Raw genomic sequence first — 18,086 nt, forward strand, 5'->3', positions numbered from 1 at the left:
AAGCAGTAATCAAAGCAAAAGGTGGCTACTTTGAAGAACCTAGAATATAAGACATATTTTCAGTTGTTTCACACTTTTTTGTTAAGTACATAATTCCACATGTGTTAATTCATAGTTTTGATGCCTTCAGTGTGAATGTACAATCTTCATAGTCATGAAAATGCAGAAAAATCTTTAAATGAGAAGGTGTGTCTAAACTTTTGGTCTGTACTGTATGATTTTTTATTTATTTATTTTTTTATTTATGTTTATTATGTTCCGGGAAAGACTTCAGAGCATAATAAGGCACATTCAATTGAGAACTAGTAAATTCAATGCAAATCAAATTTCCCTGTAAAATCCTCCTTTAGATTAAAAAGAATACACAGAAGAGAAGACCTCCTGTTTGGTATGTGAATATGGGGTTGTGAAAGAAAGTGGCTCATAAAGAATTCTTCTACTCATCATCACATAACTTTACAAAGATCATAAATTATAGCAGCAGATGTGAAAACAGCCAAGTCAATTCAGAAATGTCCATATTTCCCTCTGATGTTCATTAAAAGCTGCAGAGCACAAGGATGCATCTGGTTATGGCACTGAAAATTCGCTGCTAAATTTAGGGGACCAAGGACTCGTATTCTAAGTATCGGTAGAGGTGCCAGTCGTCAAACCCCCGCCATTCTGATATAGCGGTCAGCTTATATGTTATACCTAGTATTTTTCGTGCCTCTAAAATGTGTAAGCACATAATAGTGGCTGCCATTTTGGACAACGTAAGAATGGGCACATTATGCAGTAGCAAGAATTATCTTGCCCCATCTTCCTCACTTGAGCTTAATACAAATATGGAACCAATGTGAGATGCACAAAATGTTTAGTGAGAGTTAATAGTCATTGGTCTTGTATCTTGAGACTTAGCAACCCACTCTTAAATACAAACATACAAAGTTGTACCCTAAATATTAAAAAAAAAAATTGCAATGTACATGAAACAGAGACTTTCTCAGGTGCAGTATCACAGTTTATTATTACACCCGAATAGCTTCAAGCAAAGCAGAATGCATTCATGATATTCAAGCTCTAGGTCACAGTGCAACACCTGAATCAAAGGTAATCTAAACATGTGACCATGGTCTCATCGTGTCCGAAAATATGTTTCATCAAGACCACCACATGAGAGCATGACAGTTGCAGATAGCTGAATGCAATCAAGTCCTAAATCAACCTAATGTTCAAGACTTTTCAATAAACCACGTAATGGGTTAAAGTTGGGCGCACTGACATTTGGCTGCCAAAATAAAAAATACTAACATAAGAAAGAAAAAAACAATTCCCAAAGGGTGTATTTACATGCGTTGCTTTCTTGAAGTTTGCTTTTTGCCACAAATTTACTTAAAAAAAGCTGAGAAAATTACCCATGTAAGTACATTACATGTGCAGAAAATATTGGGACACCTACACCTTACTCGTACATGAGCTTTTATGACATCTTATTCCAAATCCACAGACATTAATATGGAGTTGGTCCCCCCACCTTGCAGCTAAAGCAGCTTCCACTCTTCTGGGTAGTCTTTTTAAAAGATTTTGGAATTTGTCAGTTGGATTTTTTGTCAGATCACCCAGAAGAGAATTTGTGAGATCAGATATTGATGTTGAACGAAAGAGCCTGGTTCACAATCTTCATTCTAGTTCATCCCAAAAATGTTTGAATGGGTTGCGGTCAGGGCGGTGTTTAGGAAAGTCAGGTTCTTCCTAATACACTTTTATGGACTTTACTTTGTGCACTGTTGCAGTCATGTTGGAACAGAACAGGGCATGCCCCAAACTGTTCCAACAAAGTTGAGAGCGTACAATTGTCCAAAATGTCTTAGCATGCTGAAGCATTAAGATTTCCCTTCACTGGAACTAAAGGGTCTATCTAGGCCAACACCTGAAAAAAAAACCATAGTATTACCGCTCTTCTGTCAAACTTTGGGTGACATGAGATACCATAGTTTGCCTCTCATGTATAAATAAAATTGCATTTACCAAAGTGATAATGAAATCATGAATATGTATTGAGAAATATTCTGAGAATACTAAGAGGTATACAATACTTCAATGTGATTTTAGTGAATTTAGAATTGAAATAGTATTGTCTGTAAGGTTCGTTGTATGTAACTGCATATTACACATTTAAGATGTACATAGTATAATAAAAAAAAAGCAGCAGAACAGTTCCTATTTTGGCACTTGGTAGTGTTCGCCCTTGGTTATTCGCATTGTTTACACATGATATACAGCATGCTTATCAGTAGCAAGAAAACAGCGTGAATAAGTTCTAGAGATGCAGAAGCACACTGTACCATGTACTGTTATAAGACTGCCTGGAGGTATAGCACAACTGTACTGAGTGTTTCACTTTAGAAGCTCATCAGTTCATACTGCTCTAACAACTTTACCTCCGACATTTATAGCAGAACTGATCAGAATATATACGGTATTTGGAACTGTAGAACAAATGCAAGGATAAAGTGAGAATTTAAAATCTTACAACAACTATATGGAGCTAACTAAAATAAAGAATATAAAGATACATTTGCGTTAATAGGGTATAGATATTTTGTGATGAAATCCCATCCAATATCATCTCTGCAAGAAATGGAAGAGCAATAGTTATTCATTTAGGAGCAAACAACTGAAAGAGGTCTATAGTATGCAGGTCAGTATCAACCCATGGTCGAGCCCCTAGGCTTTCAGGTATTTTGATCCAGCACTTTAATCTTTCACTCCACTACAGCTGACAGTTTGACATTTTCTAGACAGCAGTACTATTCTTAGTTATATCTATTTTGAGTGTCTCTGAAAGAATACTATTAACTATTTTTTATCATTTTATTGTATGAGTAGAACTTTTTTCTCACAAAACAGTTATCATCAACTGTAATTGCTTTGGCTGGTCCCAACAGCCAATTAGAATGTTTGAGCACACACGACCAAGTTCATGACTAGACTATTGCTCATAGAGGTGTAATAGGAGAGAAGGTGGAATGATATCACAATCCAGTTGATAGTGCATTATTTGTCTGTTGTGATAAATATATATATATACTTGTGTTGCTACAGCGTACAGTATATTAGGGAGCAGGTGACACAACCTCAGGAAAAAAATATGATGGGCCTCTAGCTTCAGCCTAGTCAGCCCTTATGATTATTATAGTTCTGATGTTATGGACATGCACTTATGCTTGTACTTTTACCCAAGTTAGATCATCACTTTTACAATTCTTCACAAAATTATCCTTTTTTGGGGGTTAATGCCTGCTGTGTTAGTATTCATACACAGGTGGTGAAAATGGAAGAAGCAAAGATTTGTCGATAAATGGTGGTCCAGAATTTAGCTCTTTTATGGAGTAGTAACAGGTGCGTTGTTTTGAAATTGAATAAACAAGAGCTTTTAATAAGCCTTCCTAAAATTACACTGCTTCTCAAAATATTGATCCAGTGGGCCACTGAGATATGTACTGTCCCTGTCAATAATTGCTGCTCCACTTGTTGATAGTGCAACACACTTTCGTGCTCAATACCAGGTATAGAAAGTGGCCAGTGTTATGCTGAACATGAGAGATCAGAGAGGGCACCCCTTTCTGTCAGAAATAATGGTGGTTGAGTATCTTCCCGCAAGGCTAAGTGCACGGTATAATTTTTTGAAAGGGAGTGGAATCCATTTAGTGCTCATCAGTGACTACACCACCAGCCACTTGACAAGCTGGGATATGAGTTGGCACACAAGTGGATGAGTGGAAGAATATAGTTGCTTCCAGACCACACAATCAGGTATTGGTATCTGACGGAGAAGGAGTATTTCGAGCATACATGCAGTAGATGATGATGATGACACTGACCAGATAATCTTTGAATATGCAGCCTTGCTACCAGACAGAAAAGCATGATGAGAATGAGTAAGATGACAGCTTGATCCTTGCTGATATTGCTGGACAGCTTGCTTTTCTCTCATGATCAATCAATTCTGCATAATGCACTAATGGAGTGCAAAAGTAGTTCCTACACTATGTGAGCTGAAATGTCCATGGCTTACTTTCCTCCTGCAGAGTCTGCACATTTCAAATTATTGCAATTTGGGAAAATAACAGCACCTGAAATGTTGGAGTGTAGCATTCACCACCATTAATGACAGAACCAGAGCTTTTAGATGCTCTTGACCCACCTATAACAACAGTAATTGCATCATCACCTTCTCCTGAGCTGACCACAGAAGCAGAACTGCCCCCAAAAAATATTCTGACTGGACATAGGTTCTATGCTTTATCGATGACACGAAAACTCTCCATCTCAGAGGATATCACCTTCTCGTTAGCCCCCATCTGTTTCCCAGTTCGTATCCATCAAACAATTATCATCATGATTATCCCTGATTTGAATGACAGTTGTCTCACTGTGGGAAATGTCCTGAGCTCATTGTCCCCTCTTCGAAATTCAATTTTAAATTTGTCGTGTCGTAACTTGACTGTCACTGCCAGCACCCTTACTACCACAGCTGACAGGTCAGCTAACACAGCTAGGTGTTTGTATCATGTCCTCCATCCCTATCTCATTCTAGTACAAACAATGACTGTTCATCTCATTCAATTAATCAACTGGAAAAAGTTGTTGTGAAAAATCTTCCTTAGCCATGGTGCATGGTGCACTGACTCATATTGACAGTGTCACTGTCAGAAGGAACATCATTCTGTTGTGAATGAGAGTGATGCGCCATATATTCTATAAAGTCCTCTGATTTCTTCCTATTAATATGCTTGCCAAAGCCAAAGGAGTAGTGATGAGCGAGCATGCTCGCCACTATTCAATACTTGCCTGAGCATCTCAGTGCTCGAGATGCTCGGTGCTCGGCGATTATTTTTGAAATGCTCGGGTGAGAGCTCGAGCCCCCGCCCTGCATGTTTGGCGCTGTTTAGACAAACAGCAGTAGTTAGGCAAGCAGAGTTTGTGGAGAGCGTATACAACAGAATAGGGTCCATTGCACATTCTTTCTGCTGCTGTTACTCATATCCATAGTCCTAGATATCAAGGCTAATAATCTTTTTGCTCTTAATCCTGATTATTTTGTTTTAAAGCAATATAATACACCATTTTTACTGCACTGCTCCATTTGCTTGTCAGCAGTATAAGGAGATAAGACACTGTGAAACCAGAACAGCATGGAGGCGTTGCAGTGGGAAGGAGTTTGATCAGGACTCTGGGGACAGAGCTGTCAGGGAAACAAGCTGAGGAGAAAAACAGCACGTGTGCAAATTCTGAGGTGATTCTGACGCTGAAAAGAGAGACAGAAGGAGCAACAGCAGCTTCAAGAGCTCCTGTCAGGAAGAAAGGTGCCGCGTATTCGCCCAGCCCAGACATCAACTGTCAAGCCCCGAAGACCCGAGCGACTCCAGTCAAGGTTCCCAGCCCAGACGTCAACGGTCTAGCCCCGAAGACACGAGCAACGCCAGTCAAGCTTCCTCACCCGGGTGACGTCGGTTGACAGAACGGGAACAGGTTGCGGCGGCACAGTTCTCAGACGTGTACGCCAGTGACAGGACATCGCAGAACCTCCAGAGGTGTCAGATCGGAGATTCACGGTCAGGTCGGAGACCAGGAAGGATGCGGGAGACGGGCCGTTACATCTGACAGGGACATATGGTACCAGGCACGGATAGAAGGAAAGACAGTAGTCAGACGGGGACCAGCAGACGCCAGAGCGGAATCACGAAAGTGGATAGAGAGTTACGGGGGAAACGGGTAGCGAGTTGTGATAGGAACAGAGTATAAGCTTTAAAAGACTGCCCCTTGCCCAATATAGTTAATATAGTTCCCCTTCCCTCCAATAGATCATTTTAAACTACCAGTCCCTGAATTCTAGTGTATTCTGATACTTTATTTTGTTATGTAATTTACTGATTATTTTACTGTCAAAAGAAATTGTTACCATATAATACGTTTCACAGTTTATATTAGTTATTAAATACAAGAAATATACTGTTGTTCCGCCTGTGTCTCCACTGTTGCATACTGCTTACCTGCTTTATAGCAACATACAGCCAGATTTGGTTGATTTTAATAGTATTGCTGTATTGTGGAAGCAGAGAAACTTGTCCATCATCAGACATGATCCTATATTACTGCGGTAATAATCCTGACATTTTTGGGAATGTGACAAATATTATACTCCATTTAAATGGGCAAGGCGCGTGGCAAGGGACGGGGGAAGTGGACTTGATGGTGATGGTGCGTGCAGAGGCTTAGGCCATGGGCAAGCTGAAATTGTGCCTACTGAGGGAGCACAAGCACCCACATTATGTCGCCCTAACTTCCTGTCCCACTTGCTAGGGGATCATGGAACACCACTCTTGAAGCCAGACCAGTGTGAAAAGGTTGTTGGTTGGATAGCAGATAATGCTTCCAGTCAGTTTGCCACCACCACCCTGTCTTCCACATGGTCCAGTCTCAGTAGCCGAGAGTCTGGGCCACATATTCCTCACCCTGATCCTCCTTCCTCCCACCATGCCAAGTGCCTGGAGATGCCACACTTGAATACTCCAAAGAGCTGTTCACTTTTCCTTTTATAGATTCATGCCTCTCGCCTAGCCCGCTTAAAGCGGGGCATGAGGAGATTGCGTAGTGATGCCCAAATATTTGAGCAGCCACGGTCACATGAAGGCGACGGTGGGAAAATGCTATTACTGTCGCAAGAGGTGGATGATGATGAGACACAATTGCCAGCAAGTCAGGAGGAGGCCCAGGGTGCGTACGTGGAAGACAAGGTGGTGGACGATGAAGTTACTGACCCAACCTGGGAAGGTGACATGCTTAGCGAGGACAGCAGTGCAAAGGGGGAGGGAGCTGCAGCACCACAACAGACAGGAACAAGCAGTGGGGTGGCCACAGACACAAGGCAGGCAACTGTTACCCAGAACACCAACATGAGGGAAGTTGCCAGTCCAATTCTTAGGTCTTCCAGAGTATGGCTCGTTTTTAAAGACTGTCCTGTTAACCCCAAAAAGGCCATTTGCAATATCTGCAATGCCAGCATCAGCAGGGGCAACAAAACTAGCAGCCTGGCCACCACCAGCATGTACAGGCACATGACAGCAAAGCTCCTGACTAGTTGGGCCGAACACCAGGGTCCAGAAACAGTGTCTGCGGGTGACACCACTGCTTGTTCTGCTGTTGTGCGTGCACGCTAATCCCCTGTCCATGGTGCAAGTGAAGATGCCTCCCACCCTGCACCTGTTGTTGCACACTTGCAACCACCACCATCAGCAACCACATCCACGTCCTTGTTCCAGTGCAGCGTTAAGTTGTCCATACCCCAGTCCTTTGAACGCAAGTGCAAATAAGCAGCCAACCATCCACAGTCCACAAAACTAAACTGCCACATCTCTTGACTGCTTGCACTGGAAATGTTGCTTTTTGGGCTCATGGAGACGGAAGCTTTCCACAACCTAATGGTGGCAGCCATCCCTCAGTACTCAGTCCCAAGCTGCCACTATTTCTCCTGGTGTGCTGTCCCTGCCTTACACAAGCTTGTGTCCCAGAACAATAGCCGTGCCCTCACCAACGCAGTTACTGGGAAGGTTCACCTAACCACGGACACATGGACAAAAGCTTGTGACCAGGGAGGTACATCTCACTGACAGCACACTGGGTTAATATTGTGGAAGCCGGGACCCAGTCGGACCCTGGGATGGAACACATCCTCCCAACACTGAGGATTGTTGGCCCTGAGTCAATCAGGGTTGCCCCCACTTTCTACAGCTCCGCACCTGCTCCTCCTCCTCTTTAGCCTCCATCTCTGAAATGATCACATCAGTTGTAAGCTGGAAGCACTGCAGCACTGCCTAGGCCAAGCGGCAACAGGCTGTGCTGAAGCTAATATGCATAAGTTACTGCTGTAACAGAGCAGGCAGATCTGTTGCTCTCACCGCTGAAATGGCGGTGGATCTGAGGCTTGGTAACCTCACACACATATTATGCCTGGCCCATGTGCTCAACCTAGTGGTTCAGCAGTTTCTCAAAATCTACCCGGATCTGCTTGAGCTGCTTGTGAAATTACACCAAGTGTGTGCCCATTTCAGAAAGTCAGCTACAGCTTCCGCCACCGTCACTGTGCTTCAGCAGCGTTTGCAGCTTCCAGCTCACCGACTGGTGTGCTATGTCACCACCAGCATGGCTTATGTTGGGAAGGATTTGTGAGCACCAAAGGGCAGTTGTTGACTACCAGCTTGAATACACCTGTCTGTATTCAGGTCAGCCCCCACACATAAGAGCTGATGAGTGGGCATGGATGCCTGACATCTGTGCCATCCTCCAAAACTTTGAGGACTCCACCAAGATGGTGAGCGACGATGACGCTATAATTAGCGTTACCATCCTGCTTCTCTGTCTACTGAAACGCATTGCAGGCAGAGCATGATGAGATGGAGCAAGGAACTATACAGGGTGATGCTACACAGCCCAGCCTCATCTCAGCCAGTGTGGATTGGGTGATAATGAGGAGGAAGAGGAAGAGGAACAGGAGCTGTTTTCCTGCACTACAGATGGTACTACCCACATTCATACTGTTTGTTCAGCGTGGATGGCCTGAGGAGAGGGAGAACAAGGAGGAAGACCAGGAGAAGCATGAGGAGGAGGAGAGCATGGACAGTCAACATCTTGTTCAGGACAGGGAAGTCTTGGCTGTTGGCAGTCTGGCACACATGACTGACTTTATGTTCCGCTGCCTTTCCCGTGACCCTCGCATTGTACGCATTTTGGCCAACAGTAATTACTGGTTGGTCACACTTCTAGACCCAAGCTACAAAGGAGAACTTTCTATCTCTCCTTCCTGCCGAGGAGAGGTCTAATAAAATTTTGCAGTACCAAAAGGCCCATATTGAAGAATTATTAAAAAAATTCTCATCTGAAAACGCTGGTGGCAGAGGTCACAGTTTGTTGGACAACCGAGGAGTACAGGCAAGGGAGACACAAATACGATGCAGCAGAGGCAGGGGAACACTGTCAAAGGTCTGGGACAGTTTTCTCAGACCCTCCCAGAGCCCAGGCCCCGATGTGCGAGGTACTCTGACAAGGAGGGAAAAGTTTTGGAAGATGCTGAAGGAGTACCTTGCTGACCATACCAGCATATTCCGTGATTCCTCTACTATAGATCGCTTAGTGCACATCATTTGCTTTGCTTTGCCTGTCTAAGCAGGCATTCAGACGAATGCCGATCGATAAAAGTTTACCAATCGCCAGTCAGTCTGTGCAAATGGACTCTGAGGCCATACGCATCAGAAAAAAAGCTGTTTGGCACAACATATATACAGTTGAAACCAGAAGTTTACATACACTATATAAAAAGACACATATGCATATTTTTCTCAATATCTGACATGAAATCAAAATAAACCTTTCCTGCTTAAGGTCAATTGGGATTACCATAAATTTTATTATTTGCCAAATGCCAGAATAATGAGAGAGAGATTGTTTTAAGGAATTTTTATTACTTACTGCAAAGTCAAAAGTTTACATACATTTCATTAGTATTTGCTACCATTGCTCTTAAACTGAATGACTTGGGTCAAACGTTTGGGATATCCTTCCACAAGCTTTTCACAATAGTTGGTCCGAATTTGGACCCATTCCTCCTGGCAAAACTGGTGTAATTGTAGGTTTGTAGGTCGCCTTGCTCGCACCTGCCTTTTCAGCTTTGCCCATAAATTTTCAATAGGCTTGATATCAGGGCCACTCCAAAACATTGACTTCGTTATCCTTAAAGGGGTTGTCCAGTACTTTTAAAAATATGCCAATGTGTTTTAATGATAAATAGAAGCTTCTTTCTAATTACCTGCTGGACCAGTTTCTGCCTGTGAGCGGCACTATTGGCGGCCACTCACAGGCAGCACGTGATCCCCGCCTGCAGCCGGCTCTGACATCTGCTGACGTCACGACAAGACCAGGCTGCAGCCGAGGGTCCCTCTTCCGCATTCCACCGGTGGTTGATAGGTTGAAAAAAGTGAAGTGCAGAAGACAAAACTTTATTCCTTAAAAAACGTTCCAATCTGCATTCTTTTTCAGGATTCAGATCAGGAGAGAAACTAAACACAGCCACAGCCACAGCCACATCTGAAGCACGGCCATTGCAATTTGGCAGGAAGATAAGGACTGGAAGAGATTGTGTCACAGGGATCATCTCCCTCATCAAACTCTCCCCCTCTCCATCTCCATGCAGGATAAAGAATGCTGTGTACTATTGTGTCCTTGTGAAGGAAAAGTCTGTGGTAGTGTATGCATAGAAGAGTGCTGCTAAGAGATCTAATCTATGCTGAGTTATGCTACTGAAGAGACTGACGTTACTGTGCCTGCTTTAATAGACTGTACTGTAATGAAGATTGTTGCTGTAATATCCCTGAATTGCATTGGTCGTGCTTCAGATTAAATTCCACTGTTACACTGTTGAAAAAGACTCTTGTCAGATGTGTCTGGTCAGCAATTTAATCTTTTGTGTGCCTGAGAGAAGCTGCAGCCTATGGTCGCCCTGAGTAATGGTTCCCCCAGGATTCCAAAGATTTCTTGAAACCCGTCTCACCCTATCTGAACCTAGCGGCATGCGTGTAACATCTCCACTCTTCCTCCATACTCTGGGACCTTGAATTCCAAATGAAATGCAAAATTTACTTTGTATTTACTTAGTGTGTCAATGACTGCCTTCTGGACATCTGTCAAGTCAGCAGTCTTCCCCATGACTGTGGAGCCTACTGAAACAGACTAAGTGACCTTTTTAAAAGCTTAGGAAGCCTTTGTTAATTATTCAAATTTACTGAGATAATGACTTTTGTGTTTTCTTTGGCTGTAAGCCATAATCATCAACATTAACACTTGAAATAGATCAATCTGTTTGTAATGACTATTTATAATATATGAGTTTCACTTTTTGTATTGAAGAACTGAAATAAATTAACTTTTTGATTATATTCTAATTTAGTGAGATGCACCTGTATATACATCTGAACTATCAGTGCTTCTGAGAACTAATCCAGCTGCATATGTTCAGTGGTGATAGCAGAAGTTAGGCAGGCAGGCAGTCCATAGCACGTTCTGACTGATCCTGCTATTACAGATATTTGCAGACATAGACCCAGGTATCAGGGGGCCAGGGCTATTTTTTTATCTTAATCCTGATTATTTGCTTAAAAAGCAACCAAGAGTACAATATTTTTCTGCTCGATTTGCTTGTTAGCACTGCAGAACACAGCCAGATCTTTTCCATATTACAGCGATAAAACTTCTGACATTTGTAGTGAACGTGGAAAATATTGGACTCCATTTCCATATTGTTGCAGTGTGTTGGTGAAGTTATTCACACGAGGCCGCTGTGAAGAATAGTATTAGTAAACTACAGACCTGCAATTTAAAACCGTGGTTCTCCATCAGACGTATCGTATATAACTGTGTACCAAAACCAGCCATTTCTGAATTCCATTTCCATTTTGTTGCAGTGTGTCAGCGAAGCTATTCACACGATGTTGCTGTGAAGAATAGTATTAGGAAACTACAGGCCTGCAATTTAAAACCGTGGTTCTCCGTCAGACGTATCGCATATAACTGAGTTCCGAAATCAGCCATTTCTGGCCTCCATTTCCATTTTGTTGCAGTGTGTCAGTGAAGCTATTCACACGAGGTCACTGTGAAGAATAGTAACCTACAGTCCTGCTATTTAAAACCGTGGTTTTCCATCAGACGTATCACATATAACTGCTTTTCAAATCCAGCCATTTGTACTGAACGTAGAAAATATTGTCCTACATTTAAAATGGGCAAGGTGATGGTGCATGCAGAGGCCGAGGCCGTGGGCAAGCTGAAATTGTGCCACAACAAACACCTACATCTTGTCGCTCGACCTTCCTGTCCCAATTCCTAGGGGACTGCAGAACACCACTATTGAACACAGAGCAGTGTCAAAAGGTTGTTGATTGGGTAGCAGATAATGCTTCCAGTCACTTTGCCACCACCACCCTGTCTTCCACACAGTCAAGTCTCATTACCCGTGAGTCTGGACTGTGTATTCCTCACCCTGATCCTCCTTCCTCCCACCATGCCGATTGCCCAGAGACAAGTGATCCCACACTAGGACACTCAGAAAAGCTGTTCACTTTTCCATTTGTAGATTCGGGCCTCTCGCCTGGCCAGCTTCAAGCGAGTCAAGAGGAGAACACGTGTAGCGATGCCCAAATATTGGAACAGCCGCGAAGGCAGCAGTGGGAAAGTGCAATTACTGTTGCAAAAGGTGGATGATGATGAGACACAATTGCCAGAAAGTCAGGAGGAGGACCAGGGTGCGGAAGTGGAAGACGAGGTGGTGGATGATATAGTAACTGACATAACATGGCTGGAGGATATGCAGAGCAAGGACAGCAGCACACAGGAGAAAGGAGGTGTAGCACCACAACAGGTAGGAAGAAGGAATGTGGTGGCCTCAGACACAAGGTGGGAAAATGTTTCTCAAAACGCCAACACAACGGAAGTTGCCAGTACAAGGGTTAGAACTTCCCGAGTCTGGTTGTTTTGTTAAAGACTCTGCAGATAACAACAAAAAGGTCATTTGCACCACCTGCCAGGCCAGCATCAGCAAGGGTAGCAAAACTACCAGCCTGACCACCACCAGCATAATCAGGCACATGGCAGCAAAGCACCCAACTAAGTGGGATGAACCCCAGGGTCCAGCTACAGTGTCTGCGGGTTACACCACTGCTTCTTCCGCTGTTGTGTGTGCACTCCAATCCCTTGTCCTGGTGCATGTGAAGATGCCTCCCGCCCTGCATGTGTCGTTGCATACTTTCAACTAGCACCTTCATCAAGCACGTTGACATCCTTGTCCCAGCACAGCGTTCAGTTGACCCTACCCCTGTCCTTGGAACGCAAGCACAAATACGCAACCAACGCCCCACAGGTCACACTACTAAATTCACACACAATTCGCGAATGCTTGCGCTCGAAATATTGCCTTTTAGGCTCGTGGAGACGGAAGCTTTCCGCAACCTGATGGCGGTGGCTATCCCTTGGTACTCAGTCCCCAGCTGCCACTATTTCTCCCAGTGTGCCATCCCCACATAATACAAGCACGTGTCCCACAACATTAGCCGTGCCCTCAACAACGCAGTTACTGGGAAAGTCCATCTAACCACGGACACGTGGACAAGTGCTTGTGGGCAGGGAAGTACCGTCCCTGCCCACAAGTACTTGTCCACGTGTCCACTGACGGCATGCTGGGTTAATATAGTGGAAGCCGGGACCCAGTCGGACCTTGGGACAGAACACATACTCCCAATGCCGAGGATTGCGGGCCCTAGGTCAATCAGGGTTGCTCCCACATTCTACATCTCCTTCGCCTCCTCCTCCTCTTCAGCCTCCATCTCTGAAATGACCACATCAGTCATAAGCTCGAAGCACTGCAGCACTGCCTCGGCCAAGTGGCAACAGGCTGCTCTGAAGCTAATATGCTTAGGTGACAAACTGTACAATACTGAAGAGTTGTGGACAGCTCTGAAAGATCAGGCAGATCTGTGGCTTACACCACTAAACCTACAGCCAGGCATGTTCGCGTGTGACAATGGCTGGAACCTGGTGGCGGCTCTGAAGCGAGGCGAGCTCAAACACATACCATGCCTGGCCCATGTGCTTAACCTCGTGGTTCAGCGGTTTCTCAAAACCTACCCAGATCTGCTTGTCAAAGTATGCCGTGTGTGTGCCCATTTTAGAAAGTCAGCTACAGCTTCTGCCACCCTTGCTGTGCTTCAGCAGTGTTTGCAGATTCCAGCTCACCGACTTGTGTGCGATGTTCCTATGCGTTGGAACTCTGCATTGCACAGGTTGGGAAGGATTTGTGAGCAGAAGAGGGCAGTTGTTGATTACTAGCATCAACAAGGCCATCGATATTCAGGTCAGACTCCACACATAAGACTTCAGGAGTGGACATGGATGTCAGACATCTGTACCATCCTCCAAAACATTGAGAACTCCACCAAGATGGTGAGCAGTGATGACTAGTGTTGAGCGAGCATGCTCAACACTGCTAGTTACTCGCCCGAGTATCACGCTACTCGGGATGTTCGGTGAGCACCGAGCATTTCCGGGTTATTCGGGCGGGAGCTCGGGTCTTCGCACTGCACGTTTGGCGCTTTTTACAGAGCCAATGAACATGCAGGGATTGCCAGCCAGTCACTGTAATGCTGCAGCCATGTTGTTTGTGGGCATTACAGTGATTGGCTGGCCGCACAGCATCACCTTGAGTCTTGGACACAGTCTCTCCGGATCAGCCAGTGTAGGGTCAGTGCTGCTGAGTTAGGGAGAGATATTTAGTGCGAAATAGGTAGTATAGGGTCTCTAAAGGCTGCCAAATCAAACAAACAGTCCTTCTCAGGACTAATATCCATCCCAGATATCAGGCAGTCAGGCTGTATAGGATACGCAGTGGTTATACCAGCAAACGCTGCATTACAGTCCTGTGTGCTCCTGTTGGTCAAATTGCTAGACTTATCACCCCGGTCTCAGGGGCCAGGAAAAAATTTTTTTTTCATCTAAAACCAGTTTTGTTTTTTTTTCCTCAGTCAGACTGTACAAATACCCGTCTTACTAACCTTTTGGCATTTTTCCCCCTCCCCAAAGAAATTGAGTGTGTCTGTGACTGTTCAGACACCAATATATCTGTTTTAAAGAGTCTGGTGTAGGCCAGAAAAATAGAACTGTGGTTTTGCAGTTCCACAGGTCAAATCTCTGTATTATCCTGTTTTTGGCATTTTTTGCCGTTAAAAAAAACATTAATAGTGTCTCCCTGACAGGTCAGACATCAATATATCTGTTTAAAAGAGTCTGGTGTAGGCCAGAAAAATAGAACTGTGGTTTTCCTATTCCACGGTTCTAATCTCCTTCTCATTACCCTTTTTCAATTGATAGTGCGAGTGTTAGCTATTTTACTTCATTTACAATGGGCAAGCAGCGTGGCAAGGGACGTGGAACTGGACGTTCTGGTGATGGTGCGTGTAGAGGACGGGGCCGTGGCCGAGGTGAAAATATGCCACAACCAACAGCCACATCTTCTCACTCCCACTTCTTGACCGAATAACTAGGGAACCACACTACAACACCAGTACTGATCAGTGTGAACAGGTTATTAATTGGATAGCAGATCATACTTCCAGTTACCTGGGCACCACCATCTCCGGTCTGTCTTCCACACGGTCAAGTTTTAGTAGCAGTGAGTCTCGACCGCATACTCCTCCTCACCTTGATGCTCCTTCCTCCCACCATGCCGAGTGTCGTCAGACAGCAACTGATCCCACACTTGGACACTCTGAAGAGCTGTTCACTGGTCCATTTCAAGATTTGTGCCCCTCGCCTGCTCAGCTTTAAGTGGTGGAAGAGGAGATCCCATGTAGCGATGCCCAAATATTTGAACAGCCACGGCCAGAGGAAGTCGACGCTAGCAATTTGTCACAAGACGTGGACGATGACGAGACACAATTGCCATGAAGTGAGGAGGAGGATCGTGGTGCGCAAGTGGAAGAGGAGGAGTTGGTGGATGATCTAGTAACTGACCCAACGTGGCAGGAGGGCACGCAGAGCGAGGCCAGCAGCACACAGGGGGAGGGAGGCAGAGTACCCCAACAGGCAGGAAGAAGCAGTGTGGTGGCCGCACACAGAAGGCGGGCAACAGTTCCCCGTAACACCAAGACGAGGGACGTTGATAGTACAACTGGTAGGTCTTCCAGAGTCTGGAATTTTTTTAATGACTGTGCTGATAACCCCAAAAAGGCCATTTGTACCACCTGCCATGCCAGCATCAGCAGGGGTGACAAAACTACCAGCCTGACCACCAGCAGCAGGATCAGGCACATGGCAGCAAAGCACCCGACTTTGTGGGGCGAACCCCAGGGTCCACGACCAGTGTCAGCGGGTGTCACCACTGCTTCTTCCGCTGTTGTGCGTGTAATAGAACCCCCTGTTGTGCGTGCAAGGCAATCCCCTGTCCATACTGCATGCAAAGATGCCCTCTCCTCTCAGTCTTCACTTGTTATGGCAGTTTCTAAAGAAACAGCATCAACGTCCACGTCCAGGTCCCACCGCAGCGTTCAATTGTCCATATCCCAGAGCATTGAACGAAAGCGCAAATTCGCAGCCAACCCCCCACAGGCCACAGTCCTAAATTCGCACAGTTTACGACTACTTGCGTGGGAAATGCTGCCTTTTAGGCTGGTGAAGACGGAATCCTTCCGCAACCTTATGGCATTGGCCGTCCTTCGGTACTCGGTCCCCAGCCGACACTATTTTGCCCGGTGTGCCATCCCTGCACTACACAAGCACGTGTCCCAAAACATCTGACATGCCCTCAGCAACGCAGTTACTGGGAGAGTCCACCTGACAACGGACACATGGACAAGTGCTTGTGGCCAGGGACGGTACATCTCCCTGACGGCACACTGAATAAACATAGTGGAAGCCGGGACCCAGTCGGACCTTGGGTCGGAACACATCCTCCCCACACCTAGGATTGAGGGCCCTATGTCAGTCAGAGTTGCCCCCACAGTGTACAGCTCCTGTGCATCATCCTCCTCCTCCTCCTCATGTTCAGCCTCTATCTCAGATATCACCACTAGAGATGAGCGTTGTTCGACTCGAACTGTTCGCCAATCTCAAATTCGAGCTGTTTTGGGCGGTGTTCGAGCTGTTCGGCGAACACGAACGATTTGAGAAAAATTCGGCTGTTCGAGGTTATGTTCGATAACTGTTCGTGCACCAAAATCATAACTGGATTTTTTCTCAGTAATGATGAAAATTAATGTTAATACGCAGTTTGAGTGTACAGCGGGGCGGGGGGAGGGGCAGGGGATGTATCTCTGCAGGAATAATGAAGATCTCCATTCTTTTTTCTCTTTCCCGCATTTACAGTGGGGAGGTGCAATCTGTCAGCCTATCAGCAGCGCACACACGGAGCGAAGTGCTTTTTTTCACACAAGCAAGGGCATGTGTCATTGGCAGTGTATGTCACATGTCCTTGCCCTATAAGACCCAGCCATTTTCCCCGTCGCCACCATTTTCTCACTGCTGCAGCTGCGTGTTAGACGGCACCGCTGTTGCTGTGTGCGCTATACCTTGTTAATTTCAAGCCAATTTTCGCACAAATCTACAGATAGCTTGGGAGTAGGGAATAGTTGTGATTGAAGTCCTTTTAAGGACTAGGTTACAGCATTTCATACGACTTTTATCAGGCTGGTCTGTGCTCTTAAATAGATAGGTTGTGGGAGTAAAGACTAATTGTAATTGCAGTCCTTTTCAGGACTAAGTTACATCAGTTCCTATCAGTTTTTGCCAGGCAGGTCTGTGCCAGTGCTGTGCAAGTTTTTTTCACAGCATTTGGCTGAATCTAGCAAAGCTAATCCTTTTTGGCCTATTGCAGAGTGTGTTAGTCAGTGGAGTAGCCTATCTGTGTTGCAAGATACACCACCTGTGTATAGAATACCAATTTTTTTACTGCACCTAGTGAAGTAAAACCCTTTGGGCATAGCATCATTCTATTAGTCCATCTATACTGACCTCCATAAGGTTGCAAACTGAATATCATTTTTTTCTGCATCTAGCTCTGAAAAAATATTTGTCCTTCTAGCAGTGTGTGGGACTTGTTCTACTAGGCCATCTATACTGACCTCCATCAGGTTGCAAATTCAAAATAATTTTTTGTCTGCATTAGTGTTGAGCCACCCCCGTAGTGTTCGAGTTCGGTTCGGTTCGTCGAACACCCGTGTGTTCGCCGAACTGTTCGTCGAACTGTTCGTCGAACACCTTCGAACACCGTTAAAACCAATGGCAGGCAAACAAAAACACATAGAAAACACCTTCAAAGGTGTCCAAAAGCTGACAAACTGCTCAGAAGACACAACTAACACATGGAAAAGTGACAAGTACATATAGTCATGCGAAAAGAAAAGAGGTGGAGGAGTAAAAGGAGGGGGAGACACAAATATAGGCATGTCATGCCCTTCTAAAATCCAAAAAGTGAGAAGCCGACACGTTCAGTCCGCTCCTGCCCGTGC

Source organism: Phyllobates terribilis, unplaced genomic scaffold (genome assembly GCF_046119375.1).
Source record: "Phyllobates terribilis strain yellow unplaced genomic scaffold, ASM4611937v1 Scaffold_4__5_contigs__length_816908805, whole genome shotgun sequence".
Taxonomy (NCBI): domain Eukaryota; kingdom Metazoa; phylum Chordata; class Amphibia; order Anura; family Dendrobatidae; genus Phyllobates; species Phyllobates terribilis.